The sequence below is a fragment of the Pinus tabuliformis genome, chromosome J, assembly GCF_031772625.1.
Source record: "Pinus tabuliformis cultivar Carrire ecotype Pingquan chromosome J, CPIR1, whole genome shotgun sequence".
Taxonomy (NCBI): domain Eukaryota; kingdom Viridiplantae; phylum Streptophyta; class Pinopsida; order Pinales; family Pinaceae; genus Pinus; species Pinus tabuliformis.
This window is the reverse complement of record NC_142295.1, coordinates 400,850,155-400,877,098: the sequence shown is the minus strand read 5'-3', so window position 1 is coordinate 400,877,098 and position 26,944 is coordinate 400,850,155. Positions and strand designations below refer to the sequence as shown.

Here is a 26,944-nt window from a genome sequence, read left to right as displayed (position 1 = left end):
TGCACCATTAATTCTTAGATAGAATAGGTTAACACACAGACAAAAAGATCAAATAGACACTTGATGAAGGTTACTCGTGAAATTTCCATTGACATAGTTACACAACGATCAAACACAATAGGAGGATAATCTCCCACACTTTCTTATTAACACAATATCTATACATGTCTAACATGATTTATATAGTAAATGGCCCTTTCCTCTCTCGTGGACCTCTCTTTGCCCTTAGCTTCTCTTGACTATTTGTATATCCTCTCTCTGCTATGTTCAACTTGTCATGCATACCTTTAACCAAGCAAAATATTTAAATTACATAATAAAGGGTATAATTAAAATTCCTCTAGAAAATCTACATATATGCATTTTCTGGAAGTTACAAAATATATCAGCGTAATTACTTGTGTCTTTTACAAAGTATCACATGGCCAAAATACTAACTCATCAAAACTTCCTTAGCAATATAGATTCCTTCTAAGACACGTATATCTACATGAAAATCTCTAATTTACACAAATTTTAATTAAAGAAATCCACTCTCTTTTAAAAATTCCAATTTTTTTTTAGATCTAAACAACAATGAACTTGGATTTATGCTCATGCATAAGAAACCAAAAACATAAAATCAATAATTTTTTAATGTATCACATCTTAAAAGATCATAATTTCTAACACCTAAGAAGGTCAATGTAGGTCTTTTCAATAAACGATATAAATCGTAGATCGTACGGATACGTTGAAACGGTGAAATTTTTGGTTATCAATCCGTTTGTACTATCGTCTTGAAATTCGAAATTGTAATTGTGGGATCCGGTTACCAGATCTTGCAATGCCTTCGCTTGATCATCTTTGTAAATGTCGCCCATGGAAATTGATATATGCGTCTCTCAAATATGATAATTAAAAGAAAAAAAATAATAAATATTTTAAGGTAGATTCTCGATTTGCAAAAGATGAATTAATGCATATAAATATAATATAAAATTTTAAGGATAGGCTGTATGTTTTTTTCTTGGTAAGTATGGGAGATTTGAACATGTGACATATAGTAAGGTGAACAGGTGACATATAGCAAGGAATTTATTTATGGTCAATCTAAATTTTTACCCAAGGAATTTATCATGAATTTAAAGTCTTATAGCTAAAAATGAATTAATGTATATAAATATAATATAAAATTTTAAAAATAACCTGTATGTTTTTTTGGTAAGTATATGAGATTTGAACAGGTGACATACAGCAAGGAATTTATAGTCAATCTAAATCCTTATGCAAGGAATTCACTATGAATCTAAAGTCTTATAGCTCTAGCGAATTTACTATGAAACTACAGTCTTATAGTTATAGCAAGAATTTCAATGTCAATCTAAAGCCTTATCAAGAATTTCATTGTCAATCTAAAGTCCTATAGTTATAAAAACTAATTCATTAATCTAAAGTTCTATAGTTATAATAAGAAATTTCACTGTCAATTTAAGACTAAAAACTAATTCATTAATCTAAAGTTCTATAGTTATAATAAGAAATTTCACTGTCAATTTAAAGTCCTAAAGCATTATTCTTATAACAAAAAATTCATTGTTAATCTAAATCCTTCTGCACTACATTTATAAATAAATTAACAAAAATAAAATAAAATATTTTTATTTTTTATTTTAAATTTAATTTAAAATCTTATTTTGAGTGAAATCTAAATTATAGTAATGATATATTTAATATTTTTAAATAATTAAATTTGAAAAAAAAAATAATAATACTATATGAAAATATATTTTTTTAACATATAAATCTTATTAATTTTAAAATAATAAAATGTATTTTTTAAAACAAAATGTTTTATAAGTGGTAACATAAAGATCCAAAACATCATACAAATTAATAGGACAGGTAATACTCGTCATGTGCATCCCTGACTCATCAGAAAAATATATATTTTAGGGTTGTTTTAAAAAGATATTTGGTAAGTCCGTTAAAATTCACTGAGATGTTCTCCATGTTTTGAGAAATAAATGTTATTGCATTCCGGTAACTCCGTCACAATTCACTGGGATGATCTCCATGTTAATTAACTGGGATGTTCTGCATGTTAATGCACTGAGATGTTCTCTATATTTTGAGAAATAAAGATTATTGCATTGCTGCACCCAGCGTGCATGATAAGACGGCTGGGGCGGATGGCTTTCGCTCTCTCCAGTCGAGTTCGAACCCTGCGGAGGTCCCCCTTTCGCCGATTTGTGACGGCTCTGCCGTATCTGCCTGGCTTCGGCCATATTCTGCCTGGCTTCGGCCGTATTCTGACTGGCTTCGGCCATATTGTAATCATGAGGGCTGCGGCCATATATGGATTTTCTCTCTGAAAAAAAAAGATTATTGCATTGCCTGATTGCAGAGTTGAAAACACTGATCCACTTATTATGAGAATTGAGTATATATTGATTCTCACAAATTATTTTTAACACCTCCACAATTACTTTATTTTATCGAAGAATCATATGTGATACAGTACTTCCGTTCATCTAATGATATTGATCTACTATTTACATTAAAATCAAACTTTCATATGTTAACAAGAACAAGAACATACATTGTTTTATAGTCGAGTCTCCCAAGGCGGCAGGGTAATGGATGGGGTATGTATACATTGTATTATACTCGAGTCTCTCAAGATTAAAGTAGACAATATGGATGGTTGTATTTAATTCTGTATCAAAAACGTCATCGCCACAATTTTTTGATAGCGGCTCTAGGTTTCTGCGGCTCCAGGTCTCCGCGTCTTTCTGCGGCTGCGGCTCCAGGTCTTTGCATGAGCGGATCTACAGTATCTTCTCGCCTCTATTTTGTGGTGGGTCGTATTTAAATTCTGTTTTTCAATACGACCTCACGTGGGATCAATGGCCGAGTGTATGAACGGTGATTCCTCTGTTTTATAAAGTAACTCCTCCACAGGTGCGTCATCCAGCGCGATCTAGCAGCCCTTTTGCGCAGACATTCCAACATTATCGCAGTAGCGGAATTCACAAAGCAAAAGAAATTGAAATATGGAAAGCGGCTCTGTTCAGAATTTCTGATTTGTCAGGCTAGACACTCGACCACACAAACAGATATGAAGCGGCGTTGGTAAAGCATGTAGTTTTGGACGTGCGCGAACATTGCAAAAGAAATTAGCCGAAGGATTAATAATTATGAATCGCTCAACTTGTGTGGTTACTACAGAATCTTGGTCCAGTAGTAGGTCCAGTAGTATTTTTGAAGGTAATTCCATTTCCCTTCACGGCTAAGTTTTAGATCTAATTTTTTACGGCTAGATCTAGATCTAGGCTGCTAAATCTAATTTTTTGCGGCCAGATCTAGATCTAATCTTATCTTCTGCCTTTACGGGCAAGTAAAATATGGCTCCGAGCTTCGCAAAAATCACTAGTGGCTCATCCGCCTCTGGAGGGCAATCTCCTGCCCATATCGTCAGTGAAGCCCCAGCTCCCACTATCCAAGTGGTCCAGGCCTCACTCGATGAAGCTTTGAAATTTTCCGAAAGTGCCCTAATTTTCCGGTTCAATGGTTTTTGGCCGCGGCTAATAGCACTCCACAATTGGATTTCAGAGGTATGGAAGCCTGTCATTTCTGATGAAATTAATATCTACCCATGTGCTAGGGGTTTCTTTATAGTAGATTTTGAAAATCCTGAAAGCAGACAATGTATTCTAGATTCCGGCCCTTGGTTTTGGGAAAAATCAGGCCTATTCATGAAGCCATGGGACCCATCATTCAATCCCTCTACAGCAGTGATAACCTCAGCACCAGTTTGGGTGAGATTGCCAAGCCTACCCTTGCATCTCTGGAATCTCTCCTCACTAAAAGTCATCGGAAATGCAATTGGGAGATTTTACTGCAGGTGCCCAGAAACAGAGGAATATGCCAGAACCACCTATGCACGCATCTGTGTGGAAATGGACTTCAGCGTCGGATTCCCAGCTGAAATAAACCTAACAAGTAAAGACTATGTGTGGAACCAGAAACTTGATTGTGAAAGTGTCCTCTTCAGATGTTGATCCTGCTTTGAGACAGGGCATCTAGCCAAAAATTGCCCAAAAGCCTCTGAGAAAAATTTTGCTAGAAAAAACCACCACAGATATACATGGTGGGAAGGAGCACAAAAAGAACACTACACTGTCATCAAAGAAGAATATTCTAGAGAAAACTCTGAGTCACAAGAAAGCAGGGAAGAAAGAAACAACTCTCAAGACAAGCAAGGAGAAATCCCGCCCCAGCAAATCAACAGTTATGAGGATTCGAATACCGCAGAAAATAAATCTTCATTTAACAGCAAAGCAGATCTCCCAGACCAAACTTCTTCTCCGACTATCTTCAAAAGAACAAACACAATAGATCGCGAAGCTAAGACACCAATGTCCCAAGAACCAGAAGAGATGAAGGAGATGCAAGATAAAGGAAGTTGGAAGACCGTAGAGAAAAAAAAGAAAGCTACAACACCAATCTCGCCAAGAAAGACGAGGAGCCAGACAAGTAAAAATTAAGAAAATTGTAGGTCCGATAGACCAATTTGGTCTCAGTGGACGTTAACCACCACCATCATCATCATCATCAGAAGTATGGCATTGTTATCGATGTTTAAGAGACTTGGTATATGTGGATAATTTTAATATTGAAAAAAAAAATTGAGAGTGGTTTATGGATATTAGGTTGTGGTTACATTTATTAGAAAATTTAGATTAATGTGAAGGGATCTATTCAAAATCTGAGCCGTCTGACCTTCTAATTAGCAAGGTACTTAGCAACGGGAACTTGATCAACCGAACTAATCCTTGAAGCTAATATTATATTATATTGACAATTCTATTAAAGAACTTGTAAAATTAATCATATTTTATACATAAACAAATTAGAATATATATATATATATATATATATATATATAATTATAATTATAATTTTATTGAAATTTTGATATTTCAAAAAATCATAAATTAATTGAAAATCGAATAAATTTGACTAACAATCAATTACAATATAACCTGCTTTTTATAACTATAATAATTAATTTAAAGCTTAAAGCTATCTAATACTTTATCTCTTTATAGAAAACCAACCAATAAAAATAGAACTCTAATACTCTATCTCTTTATAGAAAACCAACCAATAAAACTAAAACTCTAAACAAATAAAAGTAAAAGTCTATATTTTATTAAAAAAAATTAAGATTTTTTCTACATACAAGGATGTCCTAGGAATTGAGATATATATATATTTTTTTTCAAAAGGTGGAAAAACCTATCAAACTCAGTTTGTCAAACCAACAGTGAGGACAGCCATCTCTGGCTGCTATCCGCAAATGTCAGTTGACACATCACTGTTATCAAGGAAAACCACGCCACCTGAAATAACCCGCTGGTGGTCCGTAAGGGAGCAGGCTTTCACTCCTGTTAGATGCCTCTGGGTCTTGGGCCGTTAACCTGTTTCCTTACGTCCGAGGAAGACGAGCTCTTAGCCAAGCAGAAGCAGTTTTAGGGCATATTCCAGGCCTAGGAATTGAGATATTATATTAATAAAAGCCAAACCAATAACTTTCTTTTATTTTAAAAATTAGAAGAATAAAAAAATTATTTAAAAAAAACTCAAATTACATATAAACATTATATAATCGATTGTTTTAACACTTTATGCCGAGAATTATTAAACCAATCAAAATACTTAAAAAAAATATTTATTGTCAAGATAATATCTAATACAACCGTATTAATAAATATGGTTGATAAGCTAATAGTCTCATATTATACACATATATCAATTATTGAGAATTAATGTTATTATCAATAATATTAATATAAATATAAGAACCATACTAATAATAATTAATATTATATTATTAACTATTATATTAAATAATAATAATAAAGAAGAATATAATAACACCAATTATATTGATAATCATTTAAAAAATTATGTTAATAATCATTTAATAAATAATGATGAAGTAATTATAAAATAAACATTTAATAAAAATCAAACAACAATTTAGATGTGGTTTATAGGAAACTTAACTTTAAACACTCTACCAAAACATAGTTATTAAGCACTAGTCTCTTCCAAAACAGTCCGAGATTGATGAAAAAAGTTGCACCAATTCAAATCAACAAGATAATGATCACGACCATTCACACTTTCCAACCAATCCCCTCTCACATTGTCTTGAACTTTTTCATAATGTTGAAAAGAAAAAGACAGTGAAATCTGCAAACCATCTATTGATTTCACTCTTGATATAGTTGTAAACGTCAGACCCTACCTTTCTCTATCTCCAATATCTATAGTGGCTCGTTGCAAGGGAATAATATTATACCCAAGAGATAAATATTATAAACCCAAGGTATAAAAACCTTAAGATAAATATTATAAACCCTAACATAAAATTGCTTGACCATGATTTACCATCATTGATTTTCATATTGAGATGAATGTTGTCACAATGTGACATTGGGCCATGGTTGATTTTCATATTTAGACCATCTTTGGCACATTGTGACATTGACCCATCATTGACCATGTATGACCATTTGTAAACTCAAGCGATTTATATTAAACCCTAGGATTAATATTATAAACTCTATGAATAATATTATACCCTAGGAATATGAACCAAATAAACCCAGCGGATTGAAGTTATAAACCGAAGGGAATAATAAACCCAGGGGATTAATTCTAAAACCCAAAGGTATTATAAACCGAAGGGGATAATATTAAATCCAAGGGATTAATGTTATAAATGCAAGGTATATAAACACTAAAGGGATTGATATTATAAACCCAATGGATTAATACTAAAAATCCAAGGTATTAAAAACCCAACAGATTGATAATATAAACCCAAGGGAACAATATTAAACGCAAGAGATTAATATTATAAACCTAAGGTATATAAACCCTAAGATAAATATTATAAACCCAAGGAATATAAACCTTAAGATAAATATTGTCACAATGCGACGTTGAAATATGGTTGACCATGATTCATTTTCATAATGAGACCATGTTTGTCACGATGCGACGTTGGACAATGGCTGACCATCATTGACCATGGTTGATCTCCATATTGAGACAATCTTTGCAACGATGCAACGTTGGACCATGGTTGACCATCGTTGTGATAATATGATGTTGGACCAAGAGATAGTCTTTGTCACAATGAGACCATGGTTAAACCCAAAGGTATTATAAATGCAAAGGAATAATATTATACCCAGGGGATTAATATTATAAATGCAAGGTATATAAACCCTAAAGGAATTGATATTATAAACCCAAGGGAATAATACACCTAAGGGATTAATATTAAAAACCCAAGGGATTAAAAACCTAGTGGATTGATAATATAAACATAAGGGAATAATATTAAACCCAAAAGATTAATATTATAAACACAAGGTATATAAACCCTAAGATAAATATTATAAACCAAAGGGAATAATAAACCCAAGGGAACAATATTAAACCCAAGGGATAAATATTATAAGCCTAAGGAATATAAACCCTAAGATAAATATTATAAACCCTAACATAAATATTTGTCAAGATGTGACGTTGGAATATGATTGACCATGATTGATTTTCGTATTGAGACAAATAAACCCTAAAATAAACATGGTCGACCATGATTTACCATCATTGGTTTTCATACCAAGACGATATTTTTCACAATCTGATGTTGGACCATGGTTGATCATGGTTGATTTTCATATTGAGACAACCTTTGGCACATTGTGACATTAGACCATCGTTAATCATGGATGACCATGATTGTAAACCCAAGGGATTTATATTAAACCCTAGGATTAATATTATAAACCCTATGAATAATATTTAACCCTAGAAATATGCACCAAATGAACCCAAGGGATTGATATTATAAATTGAAGGGAATAATAAACCCAAGGAATTAATTCTAAAACCCAAAGGTATTATAAATCCAAGGGAATAATATTAAACCCAAGTGTTTAATATTATAAAAGCATGGTATATAAACCCTAAAGGGAGTAATATTATACACCCAAGGGGCTGATAAACATAAAGGATTAATACTAAAAACCTAAGGGATTAAAAACCCAACAGATTGACAATATAAACACAACGGAATAATATTAAACCCAAGGGATTAATATTATAAACCCAAGGTATATAAACCCTAAGATAAATATTATAAACCCAAGGTAATAATAAAGGGATTATAAAACTAATGGATTATAAACCCAAGGGAATAATATTAAACCCAATGAATAAATATTGTAAACCCAAGGAATATAAACCCTAAGATAAATATTTGTCACAATGCAATGTTGGAATATGGTTGACCATAATTCATTTTCATATTGAGATAATGTTTGTCATAATGTGACGTTGGACAATTGCTAAACATGGTTGACCATGGTTGATCTCCATATTGAGACAATCTTTGTCACAATGCAATGTTGGACCATGGTTGTGACAATGTGACATTGGACCAAGAGATAGTCTTTGTCACAATCTGACCATTGTTGACCATGATTGAACCCAAATGTATTATGAACCCAAGAGAATAATATTAAACGCAAGGGATTAATATTATAAATGCAAGGTATATAAACCCTAAAGGGTTGATATTATAAACCCAAGGGATTAATACTAAAAACCCAATAGATTAAAAACCCAACAGATTGATAATATAAGCCCAAGAGAATAATATTAAACCCAAGGGATTAATATTATAAACCCAAGGGATTAATATTATAAACCCAAGGTATATGAACCCTAAGATAAATATTATAAAACCAAGGGAGTAATAAAGCCAAGGGATTATAAACTCGAGGGAATAATATGATATGAAATCTTAGGAAAATTTGTTAATGCTATGCAATCTCCCTCATCAGTGAAAACATGTTTAGAATCATCTCATTTACCCAGTTATGCAAGAGGTTTATGTGTCAAGTTATGTCTTTTATGTGTCATGTGTGAGAAAATTATGAATTAATTAATTGGTTAAATAACATGGATAGCAATTGAAATGCAAAAAAATATACACAACAAAATCATAAGAAAAGTATGATCAAGGAGTTTGCCCTCCAGTACTGGGCTACATCTCCTAGGACCTCCTTCAATGGCTAGGCCCTCTTGGAATTATTCAGTAAAATGTCTAATTACAAGATTCTTCTCAACTTCAATGGATTTGAAGATTGTACCATTGGGTTAAGAGAACCCAAAAACCCAAAAAATGACTATTAGATCTCTGAAAACTGACTCTGACTGATCTAGGCATGACCTCCTTTCCTAGTGGCCCTCGGCTTCCCTGAACTTCCCTATGGAAAAATCACACGTATAAATCTTATATTGCCTCTAAAACTTATTCCATTGTCTTCAAAAGGTTGAAATCATCCAAAATTGACTAATCATATTCTAAAATTGGTCGAAATCTGAGCAATCTATGGCTTTCTCCAGTTTTGCCTAGAAAACCTCCACTAAAACTGGAAAGACTCCAATTAAGTCAGTCAAGTTTGGTGGTAGGATCGAATTTGGTGGCTCCGCCATAAATCCTGCCGAATTAAACTACATATTAATTAAATGCAAAACGGGTTTAATTATATGCCAATCCGTGTTTAGTGCCATAACTGCGCAATTAATACAAAGCATATATTAAAATGTGTTACATTGTTTAACAAGACCCCCTAACTTGTCAGAGTGATATGGTTGTGGGTTTGTGGAGGGGAGGTCATGGGTTCAAACTCGAATACCACCAAAACTTTTCCCAAAATGCATAAACCCTATTTGGCCATTTGGGAGGTGCCATGCAGCGGCCTCCGGGCTTGCCATGTGGCGGCCTCTCATTGGCCCATCCAAAACCAACCGAATTGCGCCACATCACCCAACTGGAAACCAACCACAAGGTTACACTTGGTGAGCCCTCATTGGGCATTGACCACCTTTGACTTGCTGAGTCACCTGCCATGTCAGTAGTATGGACTGATGACTGGGCAATACCTGCAATTTTTTGTTGTTGTTTGGTGAAATGGTAAGCGGGCTCTAACTTCCTCATACGAACTCTGTTTTGAGTGAAATGAGTTGCACTGGGATTGTATCATCGATATGGACGCGGTCAATTAGGTTGCACATGATTCTGAGCACTTTGATTTTTGAGCTAATTTTTTCCCCTAATCCAGATTCCAATCATAATATTAAACGCAAGGGATAAAATATTATAAACCCAAGGAATATAAACCCTAAGATAAATATTTGTCACAATGTGACATTGGAATATGGTTGACCATGATTGATTTTCATATTGAGACAATGTTTGTTGCAATGCGACATTGGACAATGGCTAACCATCGTTGACCATGGTTGATCTCCATATTGAGACAATCTGTGTCACAATGTGATGTTGGACCATGGTTGACCATGGATGACCATGGTTGTGACAATGTGACATTGGACCAAGAGATAGTCTTTGTCACAATGTGACCATGGTTTACCATCAGATTGACCATGTTTGACTATGATTTATTTTCATATTGAGACAATTTTTGTCACAATGCAACATTGGGTGATTTTCATATTGAGAAAATATTTATCGCAATGTGGCGTTGGACCATGTTTCACCGTGGTTATAAACCCAATGGATTTATATTAAACCTAAAGATTAATATTATAAATATTATGAATAATATTACACCCTAGGAATATGAAGCCTTAGATTAATAAACCCTATAAATTACTATTTTACATGAATTTTTTTAATGAAGACAAAAATTTGAAATATAGTGCAAAATCTTAAAAACAAATGAATAATAGATAATGATTTTTTCAAAGATAAATTCATATAGATAAACTGAAATGAAATAAGAACTTTTAGATTCATAAATTCATTTACTAAATCTCATTTGAATATATTAAATTAAAAAAATATATATATCATGTGAAACATTATTGACAGAATTTTAAATCTATAAATTTACAATTTTTTAAATGTATAATATATTTCAAAACTTGATAATTAAAACAAAAAAACCAAATTTAAATTTTTACTTCATCTATTTTACTTATAATCAATTTACAATACAATGCATTTCAAATTTCAAAAATAAAAATACATTTCAAAAAATCAACCATAATTTCTAAATTTCATGATTTATTAATCATGGAGGAACTTATTAATATAAACAATGTACTTCATAAATAAATATTTCAATTTCATATTAAGTAAAATATTTCAATGTCAACTAATATATACAATGAAAATAAATAATTTTTTATGGTTAAAACATTTTTAAGCATTTCAAGTAATGTTATTATTTTATATTTGGGCTATATATTTTTTTTTGTCAATTTGATCTTTGAGATGAATTTTTTTTTCAAATTTTGCATTTAAAAAAAAATAGAGAAGAAGAAATTATATCATTCTAAACACTTTTTAGATTTGTGATTAAAGTAGATCAATACTGATCTTTAAAGAAAAAACTAATAAGATCAACTTGCAATTTGAAAATTTGTTATTGAATGGTCACTAATTAATTTTAAAGCACAAATTACCTAATTCTACACGAATCCTACACTGAAAACCTAGGACAAACCAAATTCATAGTTGAGCTACTTTTATACATTTGTATTTGAAAAGTAAAGAAATATTCCATAGAACACCCCTTCAAATCATTAACATCTAAACCACACTTAGTTACTAAATTTATAGCAGACACGTAATTGATCTTGTGGAGATTCGTGGGATAAGCTAGTCAAACCTTGTACTCCACATTTGTGTGGCGACACATATTCCTATCGAGAGTCCAGGTCCTGTAATTTAGCCTCATGATCGAATATCAAATGCCCAAACTTCTCATAGATGTTGACCACGTTAAATTTTCCACTATCAGACATCTGTGGCAGTGTACAAATATATGTATGTTCAAACACTATTAATGCAGACAGGGAAGTAAGTTGTAGGAAAATACCTTGTTATATATGGTATGGAAAACTTTGTTATTAATCGAAGAAGATGTAGCATTCACAACTTGTAGCCCACATTCTTCTAGCATGAGCAAAAGATTGGAGTAGACAATATGATCTTTGAACACGTTGAGGGACATCTTAATGCCAGAATGGATGGAATTTATTTGCACCATAGTGAAGACGTAAGGAAAATAACTTGTTATATATTTTCTTATATATAAATGAATGTTATAAATAATAATGAGGAACTTATCATGGAGGAACTTATTAGAATTGGAATAATCTCAAATCCCTAGGAAATTGGTGGGTGGGGAGCCACGTGGCACAAATATATTTTTTAAAATTTATTAAAAGTAATGGACCATTTTGCTAAATAATATTTTCTTATATATAAATGAATGTTATAAATAATAATGAGGAACATATTAGATTTGGAATAATATCAACATGGAGGAACTTGTTAGAATTGGAATAATCTCAACATGGAGGAACATATTAGAATTGGAATAATCTCAAATCCCTAGGAAATTGGTGGGTAGGGTGCCACTTGGCATGAATATGATTTTTTAAATTTATTAAAACTAAAGGACCATTTTGCTAAATAATTTTTTTGTTATATATAAATGAATGTTATAAACAATAATGAGGAACTTATTAGAATTGCAATAATCTCAAATCCCTAGGAAATTGGTGGATGGGGAACCAAGTGCCATGAATCTATTTTTTTAAATTTATTAAAAGTAATGGACCATTTTGCTAAATAAAATTTGCTTATATCAATGAATTTTATAAATAATAATGAGGAACTTATTAGAATTGCAATAATCTTAAATCTGTAGGAAATTGGTGGGTGGGGAGCCACTTGGTACAAATATAATTTTTTAAATTTATGAAAAGTAATGGACCATTTTGCTAAATAAAATTTATTTTTATATAAATGAATGTTATAAATAATAATGAGACACTTATTAGAATTGGGATAATCTCAACATGGAGGAACTTATTAGAATTGGAATAATCTGAAATCCCTAGGAAATTGGTGGGTGGGGAGCCAAGTGACAAATCTAATTTTTTAAATTTATTAAAAGTAATGGTTAAATTTATTAATATTAAAAGTCAATGCAACCTAACAAACTTTGTAATACACACTACAGATGTTGATAAACATTAAGAAAAAACATACGCTGAACATATTCCCTTGAAAATCAATCTACGCCTTAAATTAATAAATAAATAAATAAAAATAAAAAATAAAAAATTGACAAATCTCCTTCCATCTAAAATTCCTAATATATACACCATAAACATAACCTTAAAAGTGTTTATCTTTATAAATACGAACAACTTTAATTGTTGTGTTGTCGCAATAATTTTTTTTACTTAAAATTGCGTGGAAGTTTAACCTTTGCTTTATTATTTAAGAAAAATATTTTATTTTTTTAAATAATACTCGAAATCGAATTTAGTACTCCTTTGATATAGAGAATCGGAATTGAACTGGATTGGTAGGGGTTGGAGTTTTCACTGTGATCCTAGTTTCTTCTAATAAATTGCGATCCCGGTTTCTTCCGGTAAATGAGACAGGTAACTAGGAGAGGAGTGAGGAGAGAAACATGGGATCTTTGTATTTATATTCATTTTATATTTTTATAAATTTACCAGAACATTTTTTCAAAATACATTAAAATATTATTTGTATTTATATTTATTTTATATTTTTATAAATTTACCCAAATATTTTTTCAAAATACATTAAAATATTATTTTAAATTTAAAAGTATAAATAATTTTTAATAAAATTATTAAAAATTCAATTTACTTTTTTTATTAAAAAAATATTATAAAGTAAATAATTATTAAATAAATAATTTAAAATATAATTATATTAAAATAAAAATCATAGGTGTTATGTTAAGGCACTCAATGATGTAAAAGTGATTTATTGGAAACTTTATAGATTGATATCCAACCATGTTAAGAGTTACTGTGACCTAGGTCCGGTACTATGTTGATTTTGACGACTTAGATACGACTAGGTTGTGGCTATTCAAGTCAAAAGTTAGATATGCTAGTCATCCTAGGACTCAAATGATCTACCAAAACAAAAATTATAAAATAAAAAATAAAAATAATAAAAATAAAATAATACATGAATAAAGATGCTTAATAGAGAGTGAGCTCAAATTCAACCATCATAAAATATTAAAATTAAAGACCTACAAGTTAAACAATGAAATTAGGTGTTAGTGCCATAGATTTATATTGTAAAATACCGCTCATCACGAATTGAGTTAGTAAACTTTTAATTAAACATGCATATGAAAAATTGAATTAGTAAATTTTGAAATAAACAAATGTATGTCAATTATAGAATGTTTCATATATATATATATATGCATTTTGTTTGTTAACTATATCAAACTTTTCTTTTAACTTTAATTTAATAATATTATCTATTCCAATATCATGAGTCATTTTTAAATGTTTCCCCTCCTTTATTATTTAGAGATATAAAAGTTACAAAATTAAACTCTTTACTTCAAAAATTACATTTTATTTAATTTGAAACACCAAATTACTTTTCATTATTCTCTCATTTCATTCCAGTAAAATGTACTTGCACATGAACATTATAATTTAAGTATCAAATAAAAGATCTACGATTACGATTATGATTACGCTTTGTCATAGTGGCTCTTCCCTATTTCATTTGATGTGATTTTGAAATCATTAATACAGAAGGAGAATATTGAAAAGGTGAACCAAGAAGCGTAGTGAACATCTACGGGGATGTAGCTCACATGGTAGAGCGCTCGCTTTGCATGCGAGAGGTACGGGGTTCGATACCCCGCATCTCCATTTGACAAATTTAAATATCTTCCAACACACAAAATCCATAAAAGAAAACCGTATTTTACTTCCAAGACGCAAAATCCATAAAAGCTTTAAAAATGTCTTCCAAAACGCAAAATCCATAAAAGATTAAAAAATAGTTTAGATGTCTCCAAATTATCTTTCTTAAACCACATATTATCTATTTTCCCAAGTCAAAGACATGATAACAAACAAAAATTTAGTTAAAAATATGAAACATGAAATTTAATTGAAATATAACTAACAAAAACATATTTTCCCAAGTCAAAGACATGATAATAAACAAAAATTTAGTTAAAAACATGAAACATGAAAACAAATAAAAATTTAATTGAAATATAACTAACAAAAACATGATAAAAATTTAGTTAAAAATATGAAACATGAAAACAAATAAAAATTTAATTGAAATATAACTAACAAAAACATGATAAAATTTAGTTAAAAATATGAAACATGAAAACAAACAAAAATTTAATTGAAATATAACTAACAAAAACATGATAACTAACAAAAATTTATAGAAGTATATTAATTAAAAATATGTAATATGCAATATGAGGTTCTTGCTTATTAGAAGAAAATATAAAATTTAACTTTTTTGCTTATCAAAAGATGAAAAAAATGATTAAGAAAGTTAAAAAACCAAAATAATGAAAAGGGAAGTTTAACCAACAAAAATATATAGAACTATATTAATTAAAAATATGTAATATGAAATATGAGGTTCTTGCTTATTAAAAGAAAATATGAAATATAACTTTCTTGCTTATTAAAAGATGAAAAGAATGATTAAGATGGTTAAAAAACAAAAATAATGAAAAGGGAAGTTCAATGGTAATATGAGGTTCTTGCTTATTAAAAGAAAATATGAAACATAACTTTCTTGCTTATTAAAAGATGAAAAGAGTGATTAAGATGGTTAAAAAACCAAAATAATGAAAAGGGAAATTTAATGGGGAAGATGATGGGTTTTCAAAAATTAAAAGATGAAAGAGTGATTAAGATGGTTAAAAAACCAAAATAATGAAAAGGGAAATTTAATGGGGAAGATGATGGGTTTTCAAAAGTGGTGAGTTTGTCAAATATTTCTCAATTTTAAAGGAGTAGTCATAGAGTGGTGCTAAAATTTGATGTTATTAGAATTATGAGAAGTATTTAGAATATGTGTTTTTATCTTAGTTTGGATAAATATGTTCATTTAACTAAATATATAATTTATCATAGGAGTAGAGAATTTAGTAAAGGCCTTGAGATAGAAAATGGTTTGATTTAGCTTTCAATTCTAAAAAATTACAAGACAATTTTGTGGAGTTTGAAATAAATTTTGGTATTATTTTTCACTAATATCTTAAAGACGTGATTAGATGTCTTGTGAAGGTAGATGAGAAAAATTTCAACTTGAGGGGAAGAGGTGGTTGAGAGGGTTCTTGGATTTAGGATGTAGAACCATGCAAAAAGTTCTATTGATTTGGAAGATAGAATAGCCATTGGCTTGGATAGTGTTTGTAAATATGGTTCATTATTTGTTAAGGTGTCAGCGAATCAAAATTCAAATGGATCTAGATGCAAGTGTTTTAATAATAATAAATTTTTAAGTAGGGTGGTAGTGATATTGGTCATGAAGATATCTATTAGTATGAGTGTTTTTCTATATACTTGGGGGGAGAGGGAGATATCTAGTCACCAAGTAACTAGGAAATTAACAATGGAAATGAGTTATCTGATCAGATTACTTTGGTAGATATATTGTGGAGAGATAAACTATTAATATGGTCAAAGAATAATATAAGGAATGAATGGTCATGCAACAAGATGGTGAATGCGTCATCCATAAATATAACCAACATTTGGGTTTGAGATGAAAATTATTGATGGCTAAAATTCCAAAGTGTTCCATGAAGATATTTAACACTATGAGTGATAATGATGATCACATCATTGTGATTTAAATCTGTTCACAAAATTCATTCAAATGATCTTTTTCTTGTGATCATAATACTCATGCTACAAAAGGAGTAAAAATGAAGGAAACAACCATGGGAATTGAAGCCAATAATGCATTTGTTGCAATTTGTTACGTTGATGGATAATGTCTTAGCCTTAAGAGCTAGATCCTCCTTTTCCTTGAAATCCATAGAATCATTGTTATATATATCCCATTATTTTTGCATCAATAACTTCTATCTACATGTTCCCCTCTTGCCATTGAACCTTTGAGGATTGGATACTTCAATATAATATTTGAAAAATAATTCATTAGTTATAATGTAAATCCATGTAAAGATGAAGATTTCACCTTGGGGGTTTTGTTCGAGGAGGATTTTTTTGACGATTGGTGGCTCTGCAATCTGAACTAGGGTTTGAGTTAGGGTTTGGCTGCTGGTAACCATGGCGGGTCGTGGAGGAGGGAGTTCTGCTCCCTCCTACAGTCAAATAGTCGTGAACAGAAGCAAGGGAACTGGTCTGCATCGCTTCAAGAAACCACCGGAGGTGATAACTGAGGATATTAACACAAGAAATATCAAACCTCACAGACAAAAAGAAAATCATGAGGAAGATAGCAGGGAGAAGAGGAAAGAGGGTAGCAGTCAGAAATCTGCACTTATGAGTGTGACAGGGGTCTGTAAACCCAAGTCAACCATTATTCCTGGGTCATTTTAAGTGACCCAGTGCTACAGGTGCACAGAGAACACATGGTGGAACACATGGTTATATGCAAATTTATGGGGATTTGGCCGACAGAAAAGGCCTTACACATATGGATAAGGAACCACTGGAAACCGAAGGGGGGAATAAACCTTCACCTTAGATCCAAGGGCTTCTTTACGGTGGTGTTCACGAGCTTAGAAGATAAAGACAGAGTGTTTGAGGGAGGACCCTATTTTTACGCTGCTGCAAGCCTTTACATGCGACCATGGGTGATGAATTTTGTCCCAGAACAAGAAACGTTCACTTCAGTACCGGTATGGATAAGACTATACTCCCTTCCTTTAGATTATTGATTACCGGAGTCTTTAAAGGCTATTGGAAATAAACTAGGGCATTTTATAAAAATATCAGATGTGACTCTAAGAGGTAAATACACTTCTTTTGCCCGGATTTGTGTGGAAATGGACTTATCTGGGGCACTTCCGGATGAGATAATTTTAGAAGTGTATGATGAAGAATAGGTGTAGGTGGTGGACTATGAACATGTCCCATTCAGGTGCCGTAAGTTCCATGAACACGGGCACCTATATAGGGACTACCCATCAAACAAACTGGAGAGCAACACAAAAACCACCACAAGCAAAGATCTCGAGGGTTTCACTAATGTGGGGAGCAAAGAGAAAGGAGGAAAATGGTACCAAAATAAAATCAATGAGGACGGGAAACTGAGCCACAATAGTTTCAAAATCATAGAAGAAGAAGTTGGAAACAACGGGGAAAACCAGGAAGCGGAGACTAATACCAATGAGAAGGATAGGGATGCTAGCATGGAGGATATACCAGAGAACAACTAGCAAATAGATGATCTACCGAGAATTGTAGAGCTCATTAGGGACCACGAGATGACCCCAAGTGAGGCAGGAACGAAGGACCATGAACTGAACTTCTTGAGAGGGAGAACTTAGATCTAGAAAAGTTTCTGGAGCAAGGTATTGCCAAAAGGGTTGACTCCCTGCCAAAGGAGGAGTTTGACAAGGTTCAACAACTCTTCCTCTGGAGATCCCAATCGAAGGGCTCTGGAGTCAAGAGAAACCATGACAGCCAGGAGAATGGAGGGATGAAAACAATGGAGGAAACACCGGGGCACTCTTCCAAGAATCTGGGTAAGAAAAGAGGAAGAAAAAGACAAAATGAGTTGCTGACCAAATGTGGAAAACTCATGATTAACTCAGGTAAGATGAGAGATCTCACTAGCTACTCCTTTACAAACCTTTCTTAATGAAGCTTACAACCTGGAACATTAGGGGCCTAGGAAGCAAAAGGAAACAAAGAAATCTTAGTAGTAGAATAAAAGAAGAAAAAACAGATATGGTTTTTATTCAGGAAACTAAGTGTTTGATGGACAAGATTAGAGAAATACAAAGCAAATGGTTAAGCAAGTATGAGTATCTAGAGGTTAAGGTAGACAACTCGGTAGGAGGGATTCTTACGCTTTGGGATCCCCAGAAACTTGGAATCTTGGATGTAGAAGCATCCAGGAACTATCTATCGCTGGTGATTCAACCTTTGGGTAGATAGGGAGAGTTACAAGATTACAAATGTCTATGGTCCTCAAAAACTAGAAGTCAAACTCATGCTTCTCACCTCCCTTGAGGAGATGAGAGAGGGATATCCTGATATGCCATGGATTTTGGCAGGGGATTTCAATATGATCAAATCTCTTACAAAGAAAAAAAGTGGCACCAAAACACTAGGCAGAGACTCCATTGCCTTCTAGAACTTCATAAATAAAATGAGACTAGTGGATCCTGAAACAATAAATGGCACTTTCATGTGGAACAACAAGGGAGGAGGGGCTTCTCAAGTTTCCTCTAAACTAGATAGATTCTTAATCTCAGAGGACCTCCTTCTCACAGGCCTTGACATGACAACTCTAATCCTTCCCTTTGGAGGCTCGGACCACTGGCCTATCTAGCTTGAAGCCACATTTATAGGTACACCGAGGAACAAACCTTTTAGGTTTGAAAATGTCTGGCTCTCTCACCTTGACTTCACCAGCAATATTAACATATGGTGGATGGAATATTTTCCCATTCAAGGCACTAAAATGTTCATGCTGCAACAAAGACTTAAACACATCAAATCTAGACTCAAAGATTGGAACAAAAAAGAGTTTGGTAATATTTTTAAAGCCAAAAGAGAAGTTGAACAAAAACTCCAGGGGATTAATTAGATCATAATCACAGATGGTTTTACTAAGGAAAGGAAAACTCAAGCTGACTCTCTTCAGAAGGAATGGGAAGATAGGTGCATCCAAGAGGAGATATTCTAGAGGCAGAAATCGAGAGTGCAGTGGATTAGAGAAGGGGAAAGAAACACAAAGTTTTTTCATAAATCAACTTTGGATCACAGGTCAAATAACAGAATTTCAAAACTCAGAGATTTTCAAGGGAAAGAGCTTGTCTCCCACAAAGAAATGGAATCTGTCCTAGTACAACACTTCCTTAGCATTGCAAAGGAGCCTCTCTTAGACAGGTCACGGTTCATTAACAATTTCACAAAGTACATTCCCAAGCTTGTAACAAGGGAAGACAATCACAATCTTAATAGGCTAGTGTCTGAAGATGAGGTCAGTGAAGTTATCAATGAGATGCAAAATGGGAAAGCTCCTGGCCCGGATGGATTCAATGTGGACTTCTTCAAGGCATGCTGGAAAACAGTCAAACAAGACATCCTTGATGTAGTGGAAGACTCCAGAAGATCCAGAACGGTTTTGAAGGCTCTCAATGCCTCTTTCATAGCTTTGATTCCAAAGCAGGAAAAATCTATGACACCGGACAGATTCAGACCCATAGCTTTATGTAATGTGGTGTACAATATTATTTCCAAAGTGATTGCTAATGGACTTAACCCCTTCTTCCAGCTCTTGTCTCAGAGGAGAAAAACGGTTATGTGGAAGGAAGACATATTCTCAATAACATCATACAAGCTCATGAGGTGGTACACTCTCTTAAGAGCAATAAGCAAGCTGGTATGATCATAAAACTTGACCTAGTGAAAGCTTATGACAAGCTAAGCTGGTCTTACATCAGGGCAGTGCTGAGAGCTTATGGTTTCGACCACAACTAGATTAGATGGGTTATGGCCCTAGTATCCACGACTAGCTTTTCAATCCTGCTTAATGGCTTGCCCTCAAGAACCTTTATGCCTTCTAGGGGTCTCAAACAAGGAGATCCACTTCCCCCTTCCTCTTTGTTCTCATGATGGAAGGGCTAGGCAGAGCGATAAAAAGTGAAAGTGTTGAAGGAAGAATCCAGGGACTGAAACTGACCATAGATGAAGCTGCTTCAACTCACCAAAATTTATGGATGATACTATGCTGCAGGGCATTTCCACGGTCAAGGAAGCCAAAGCTTTTAAAAAATATTGAATGACTTTGCTATGGCCACTGGTACAGAGGTAAGCCTTGAAAAATCATAATTTTTCTTTCTTAACACTGACATTGCTAATCAGAGAAACCTCACCAGAATCTAGGGTTTTAAAGGGATCAGTTATCTTCTAAGTACCTTGGAATCCCTCTTACGGACAAACCTCTAATTAGGGGAGTGTGGGAGCCAGTAATTAACAAACTTCAAGATAGGATCAGGAAATGGACATGCAGATCTTTGAATTTGGTAGGGTGCCTTGTGCTTACAAAGGCTGTCCTGTAGGCCATACCCATTTTTATGATGTCATCTCTTCCTGCTCCTAAAGGAGTTATGCAACAGATCAGGAACATTCAAAGAGATTTTATTTGGGGCAAAGGGGAAGAGAAAAAGAAATGGGCTTTGGTAGCTTGGTACAAGATCTACAAACCTAAGGCTCATGGTGGTTTGGGGCTTCATGACCCTGAAACCCTCAACAGAGTTTTAGGTGCAAAACTTTGGTGGAGGTGGCTTAAGGAATCGGTAACCCCTTGGGCCAAGCTTTGGAAACAGAAATATGCAAATAATTGGTAGGAGAGGGATCATATACAAATGTCTGGGCTTATCAATGGATCCCACACTTGGAATCTTGCTTGGGAAAATAGATCCATTGTCCAGTAGCACAGCTTCTAGGAGATCCAAGCTGGGACCCTAGAAAGATTCTAGGAGGACAACTAGCAATAGGAACCAAAGTTGTTTAGGGAAAAACTAACCGCTCTCAAGAATGACACTGACAACAAAGGCTTATGCATGGCAAGTGACTTCTGGGATCAGGAAAGGAACAATGGTAAATGGAGAATATGGAAGGATCTGGGCTACAGTGAAGAGAGCCCTTTGAAAGCTGAGGCAGGCTCTCTTGCTTGGGACTTGGAATAGAGGAAGATTTTGGTATCATCATTGTCTGACCAACTGAGATGGGGAAGAAACAAAAAAGGTAACTTTAACCTCAAAGAAGCTAAATGAATAGCCCTAGGGTTTTATTATCAAAACCCTGATAAGGTATGGAAGGACCTGTGGTAGCACCAGTATTGGATGAAAATAAAGTTGTTTATGTGGTTGGTTCAACAAAATAAAATTCTAACTTGGGAAAATCTTCTGAAAAGGGGTTTTGTTGGCCCATCCAAATTCCATATATGTGGTTCACAAGAGGAGATGATGGAACACTTACTCAACCTCTGCCCTTTCACCTCTTCCTTGTGGGATTGGGTGGCCTCAATCTTCAAGCAGACTGAAAGGGACATACTCAGTGTTACCAACACCTTGAAGAATTGGATAAAGGACTTCTTAGGCAATGAAATCATCAACAAAGCTTGGACTCTAGTTCTAAGCTTCTTAATATAGGATGTCTAGAAAGAACACAATGGTAGGATTTTCAAGAATAAAATTGGCTCAACCTAGAACATTATTGCACAAATATTAAGACAGCTCAAAGACACTATTGGAGCCCTTTTAGGAAGACCTCCTGAGGACCCTACTCTACCCCAGGACGCTCATGTACTGCTACAGTTGGGTCCCCATTCACTAGTTCCCCTGAGCATAAACAAGGGTGTGAGCCAGATAAATGCTAGTAAATACATCTGGCAACCTCCTCCTCATGGTTTCTTGAAATTCAATATAGATGGAGCCTCTAAAAGTAGCCTAGGGATGGATGGTTTTGGAGGGGTCATCAAAGATGAGTAGGGGTGCATTAAGCTTATCTTTCACAGTCATTTGGGGATTGCCACTAATAACATGGCAGAGCTCATGGCCTTAGAGCAATGCCTAGAAATACTGATTGAGTCAAATTTACATAATGCCATCATTGAAGCAGACTCTGAATTGATTATTAATGGTGTTGAAGAGAGATTCCATACAGGCTGGAAGAGTATTTTTAATTAATGGAAAAACCTGTGAGCAATTTTTGAAACCGACGTTTCGGACTAGCTAGGTGAGTCCATCATCAGGGTAATGAGATCTGTATTTTGAGAAGAGAGAGTCAAGAAATGAGAACCTATTAATAGAAGGATGAATAGATAACCTAGGGTTGGAGAGGTCGGCTTGATTTTCCTCAATTTATTAATAAATGGATAAAAATAATTTTAATTTTGTTTTAAATTATATTTTAATTCAATTTTTTTTATTTTATTTTTTTTATTTTTAAAACTATATTAAAAATACAATTAAATTACCTAAATTAATTTACCTAAATTAATTTAACCTACAATAAAAATAAAATTAATTTAAACTAAATTTAAAATAAAATCAATTTAATTAATTAATTAATTAAATTAAATTTTAAATTTAGTTTAAATTTTAACTAATTAATTAGTTGAATTTAGTTATTAATCTATGCATATATATATATATATATATATATATATATATAAATTTATATATATATATGTATATATATATTTTAATTTATTTAATTAATGAGCTGTAAATGGTGTCCTAAGGATGAATTTGAGGAAATTAGAGTTACTTTAATTTGTTCAGCAAGGGTTTCCAGGTATTACTTAGTTTAAGGCCATCATCCCTATTCATATTATTAGAAGATTTTTCAATTTCAATTGCCTCTTTAATTCTTCTTTTTAAATAGTGTTCTTCCTTGTGGATTAATTTAGCTTGTTCCATGCATATATAGTGAGAGGAAGAACTAGCGTGCTCTGCAAGGCCTGATTTGTCAGACCTGTTTCTAGTAATATCACTAATGTGCTCTTTTAGTCTTACTCCAAAGGATCTCCCTGTTTCCCCTATATAAACTTTACCGCATGAACAGGGAATTGAATAAACGCCTTTGTGACTTTTTGGGTCGATTGCATCTTTTGCAGATTCAAGCATGTTTTTTATGGTGTTAGGGGGGGTGAAAGCTACCATAATGTTGTGCTTAGCGAGAACTTTGGCAATTTTATCAGTGGTACCTTTGATATAGGGAAGGGATATTCTAGGGTTTTCCAACGATTTCTTTTTGTTTTGTTTATTGGTTAAGGAATCTTTAATAATTTTGCTGATGGTGTGATGTTGATAGCCATTGTTTACAAAAACTTCATGGAGATGGACAAGTTCTTCATCTAGATGTTCTGGGTCGGAGATTCTAGAGGCTCTGGTGGTTAGGGTTTTGATGACACCCATTTTTTGCTTAGGATGGTGGTGGGAGTTTGCATGAAGATATTTGTCAGTGTGTGTTTGCTTCCTGAAGACCTGGTGGCTTAGCTTGCCATCTTTCTTGGTGAGGAGGACATCTAAGAAGGGGAGCTGGTTGTCTTGCTCAATTTCAATGGTGAATTTTATGTGGTGGGAGAGGCTATTTAAATGGGATAAGAATTCCTTGAGCCTATCCAAGCCATGGCCCCATTTGGCAAAAATATCATCTACAAAACGCTTCCATTCTTCGGGTGTAAAGGGGAAAGACTTAAGGGCCATTTGCTCAAAGTGTTCCATGTAAAGATTGGCAATCAATGGAGATAATGGGGAGCCCATTGCAACACCATGAGTTTGCTCATAAATTTTACCTTTAAAACTAAAGTATGAAGATTTAAGGCAAATGCTTATAAGTTCCACTGTTTCTAAGTCGGTAATGTTCTTTAACACTTCTAAGGCTTCATCTACTGGAATCATGGTGTAGAGAGACACTACGTCAAAGCTAACCATTAGGTCATTGTCATTAAATTCTAGGTTTTTGATCCATTCTATGAAGGAAGAGGAATCTTTGATGTACGAGGGAGTGTTCCCAGCTAAAGGTCTGAGTTTGCTTGCTAGATATTTAGCTAACCAATAAGTGGGGGATCCTATAGTGTTCACTATAGGTCTTAATGGAACACCAGATTTATGGATTTTCGGCACTCCATAAATTCTAGGGATGATGGCATTATTAGGAATTAATTTTTTCTTAATGGAGGTATCAAGGGAGGAGTTTTTAATTTTGTCACTTACTTGGCGAAGAATTTTGCTGCTAGGGTCTTTGTTTAAAACTCTATAACAGCCACTGTTTACTAAGTGTTCTTCCATTTTATGCTCATAGTCAGTCCTATTCATGATGACAGTGGCATTACCTTTGTCGGCTTTTAAGATTATAATGTTTTTGTTATTTTTGATGTTTTTTAGGGCTATGGCTTCTTCTTTGGATATATTGCTGGGGGGAGGTCTGGCATTTCTAAGAATTCTGGAAACATCTTGCCTTATTTCCTCTGCTTTGTTTTGGTCAGTGTTTTTTATACTGACTTCAATGTTACTTATGATGTCATATATAGGAATTTTGGCTGGGGATATTGCAAAGTTTAAGCCTTTTTCAAGAAGCAGTTTTAGGTTGTCATCTAACACTAGCTGAGAGAGGTTTACTACAGTAGAATTTTTGCTGAGGAGGTGAAGAGAATTAGAGGAGTTAATACTATGGCCACAGTCCACTGTGTGAAAGGCTTTCTTATTTAGCTGAGATGAGTCAATAGAAGGAGCGCTGGAATTATAATGGTCTGCTACATCTTTTACTGTTTCAACAGATTCCAACGATTCTTTGTTCGGCAGATGTTCACTATTGTGCTGCGTGGAGGCCAGATCCTTCTGCGTGGAGACTAGTTCACAAGTCAACTGCGTTTTGTTCGGTAGATGTTGAATATTGTGCTGCGTGGAGGCCAGATCCTTCTGTGTGGAGATTGGTTCCCAAGTCAACTGCGTGGGAAAAATACTCTTTATCTGCGTGGGAACAATACTCTTTAATGCAGCCAAGAAGATATGTAATGGAAAAGCACCGGGAAAAGTTTCAAAACATTGGTAGCTTTTGCAGGTCTTTCAGCACATTCATACCCACCTACAAACCCTAAGAATAGTTAGCTTCGTTCATGTGCGAAGGAAAGCCAATATGCTAGCTAATCGTCTGGCGAATGAAGGAGTGTTATGCAAATAAAGTTACAACAGGTATGCTTGGGATTCGACACCCTCCAGAAAATTGCGTGAGGATTGTCAAACACAGGTGGTGAAAGACATGGAGAACTTCCAGACTATTAGGAATGAACAAGAAAGAATACTAGTGGAAGCAGGAGTGAGTGGAAGTGAAAGTCTTTCTTAACCGTTGATCCCTCAAAAATGCGTAAAACAAAGCTTTCTACAGGGGAGGGGAAATTGGTAAACAACAAGTTTCTTAGTAGGTCACCGACCATAGATCTTGATAGCCTTTGCTATCGAATGGGTATTGGGTGGGAAAGTAATTGTAGGTTAACTATTCAAGCGAACCTAAAGATTTTTAGATCAACGGTTCATAATCTTCATCAGGTTCGTAAATTGGGTAAAGACCATGCAAGTTTCGGATTCGATTTCTCAGAGGATCGTCAGATCAACAGGGACCTAATCATATGGATATCGGGTTCTAAAAGTAATCAAAGGTTAAGTCTCAGACCGGACCCGAACATTTATAAACCAATGGCTCATAATCCTTATCAGATCCAAAAACTGGGTAAAAGGGGCGCATGTTGCCGAGGCGATAGTGTTCGTGATCGTCAGATCTTACAGGATCTAGATCGAAGGGACATCGAGTTTCAACATGGGAGGAGGTTAAGTCCAAGAATGGAATTGAAGTTTTATACATTGACAATTTATTTACCCTGTCGGCTCCGTAAAGCTGGTAAATGTCGCGCATATCTCCGAAGCGATTTCTTTAATGACCGTTGGATCACTGGTGGTCTTATCGAATGGCCATCAGGTTGGATAATGGGCGGAGGTTTAGATGTAAGATTAAGGCATAAGGTTTCGGGTTAATATTCATCGGGTTAGCCCTTGTTGGTATTTACACTTGTAGAGACATGTAATATATGTAATATTTCTTGCGGTTAATAGAAGGCTCCACTCTTACTTGACCAAAAAAAAGTAAATCCATGTAAAGACAAAATTTACCATGGAAGAGTTGTGATCAGGGAATGAAGTACATCAAGATATTTGTGAATGACCTTAACATTGTCTAAATCAACCATTTCTAGGTGTTATCATAAAGAATCCATGCCCATAAT

At 33.8% G+C, this 26,944-nt stretch overlaps 1 non-coding gene across 1 annotated transcript; it reads left to right on the top strand.

Annotated features, from left to right (window-relative positions):
- Positions 1-14,765: 14,765 nt before the first annotated feature.
- TRNAA-UGC (transfer RNA alanine (anticodon UGC)) lies at positions 14,766-14,838 on the top strand. The gene has a single exon. It is a non-coding gene; the product is annotated as a tRNA-Ala (tRNA).
- The last annotated feature ends 12,106 nt before the right edge of the window (positions 14,839-26,944 follow it).